The sequence below is a fragment of the Poromitra crassiceps genome (genome assembly GCF_964638095.1).
Source record: "Poromitra crassiceps genome assembly, chromosome: 9".
Classification (NCBI taxonomy): Eukaryota; Metazoa; Chordata; class Actinopteri; order Beryciformes; family Melamphaidae; genus Poromitra; species Poromitra crassiceps.
In genome coordinates, this window is record NC_139630.1 from 52,896,248 (window position 1) to 52,898,747 (window position 2,500).

Here is a 2,500-nt window from a genome sequence, read left to right on the forward strand (position 1 = left end):
ATGAAATATTAAGCATTTCGTTTTTCACATTCCATAGCTTATTGCAAAAAACATACTTTACATCTAAATTCGGAAATATGTTAAGATGTTTATTTTTGACTAAAATGTCAGATGGGGGGTTTCTCTCCCACCTCTTGTTCATCTTTCTCTCCCGAGCCTCCCAGCTCTGCCTCTCTGTTGTCGAATGTGTGAGAGCCTCCTTTCCATCTCGTCGGTCTTCAGTTGGATGGCTTGCATGGTCTTTTCTCTTGGCACAGGGCCTCCTTATCCTTCTTCTGTACCTTGTTGCGCTCCACGGAGAGGTTCTGGGTGGTCAAGGCAAGGCCTCCTCCTCAGCATGCTGCTTTTCCAGGTCTTCCTGTTTGTTGTCGGAGTGCCCTCACCAGACGCTCCAGCTCCTCGAGCCTCATGGTCTTGTCATGGTGGCTCCAAGCCTTCTCTTTCTCAAGCATTTTCTTTAAGCTCCATTTACTTGGCTCTCTCATGCCACATGGCATCATCACATCTGTCATTTGGAGATGACCAGCAGACCAGCGGCTTTGAATTCGATCCACAGAATCTTGTGAAAACAAAAGTAAAAGTTCACATTTAGCAATTTGCGCCAAACTTGCCTCTGTTAGTGACGGGATCTCTTATACACAAGTAATGTGCAAGTCAGTATTCAGTGCAGATAAGTTGTCAACAGACTCTTCTAAATTGTCTTTCAAGTGTAAACCTTCTGGCACTCATTATCTTGGCCAATGTGCCAAGCTCCATCCACTCCAGGTAGATAAAAGAAGCACAAAAAATACTATGCAAATATACTATCTGCCTTAAGCCTCAGTGGTAAATAAATACATTTCTAACAGCTCAAACATGTTTTCCACACATACAAAGAGAAGGTAAAGTGAGTTCAGATGGTTCCCCCTCATCCCAGCTTCCTTGTCTTTTCTCTTCACTACCCGTCTTTGTTCCAGCTGATAGACAGTAACGCTGTTGAGCAGACTGAAAGGTTAATGCTAGTGTTTTGGTTTGTTAATCAGTAAATCCCTGAGCTGTGTTCCCTTTACAGCACAATAGGCACAATGCTTTACAATGCAATAGGCACAATGCTTTACAACACAATAGGCACAATGCTTTACAACACAATAGGCACAATGCTTTACAGCACAATAGACACAATGCTTTACAGTGCAATAGGCACAATGCTTTACAGCATAATAGACACAATGCTTTACAGCACAATAGACACAATGCTTTACAGCACAATAGACACAATGCTTTACAGTGCAATAGGCACAATGCTTTACAGCATAATAGACACAATGCTTTACAACACAATAGGCACAATGCTTTACAGCACAATAGACACAATGCTTTACAGTGCAATAGGCACAATGCTTTACAGCATAATAGACACAATGCTTTACAACACAATAGGCACAATGCTTTACAGCACAATAGACACAATGCTTTACAGCACACTAGGCACAATGCTTCACAGTGCAATAGACACAATGCTTTACAACGCAATAGACACAATGCTTTACAGCACAATAGACACAATGCTTTACAGCACAATAGGCACAATGCTTTACAGCGCAATAGACACAATGCTTTACAACACAATGGGCACAATGCTTTACAGCACAATAGGCACAATGCTTTACAGCGCAATAGACACAATGCTTTACAGCGCAATAGACACAATGCTTTACAACACAATGGGCACAATGCTTTACAGCACAATATGCACAATGCTTTACAGCGCAATAGGTACAATGCTTTACAGCGCAATAGACACAATGCTTTACAGCGCAATAGACACAATGCTTTACAGCACAATAGACACAATGCTTTACAACACAATGTGCACAATGCTTTACAGCACAATATACACAATGCTTTACAGCACAATATGCACAATGCTTTACAGCACAATAGGCACAATGCTTTACAGCGCAATAGACACAATGCTTTACAGTGCAATAGACACAATGCTTTACAACACAATGGGCACAATGCTTTACAGCACAATATACACAATGCTTTACAGCACAATATGCACAATGCTTTACAGCACAATAGGCACAATGCTTTACAGCGCAATAGACACAATGCTTTACAGTGCAATAGACACAATGCTTTACAACACAATGGGCACAATGCTTTACAGCACAATATACACAATGCTTTACAGCACAATATGCACAATGCTTTACAGCGCAATAGGCACAATGCTTTACAGCGCAATAGACACAATGCTTTACAGCGCAATAGACACAATGCTTTACAACACAATGGGCACAATGCTTTACAGCACAATATACAGAATGCTTTACAGCACAATATGCACAATGCTTTACAGCACAATAGGCACAATGCTTTACAGCCCAATAGGCACAATGCTTTACAGCACAATATACATAAATGCTTTATAGCACAATAGGCACAATGCTTTACAGCACAGTATACATAAATGCCTTATAGCACAATATGCACAATGCTTTACAACACAATA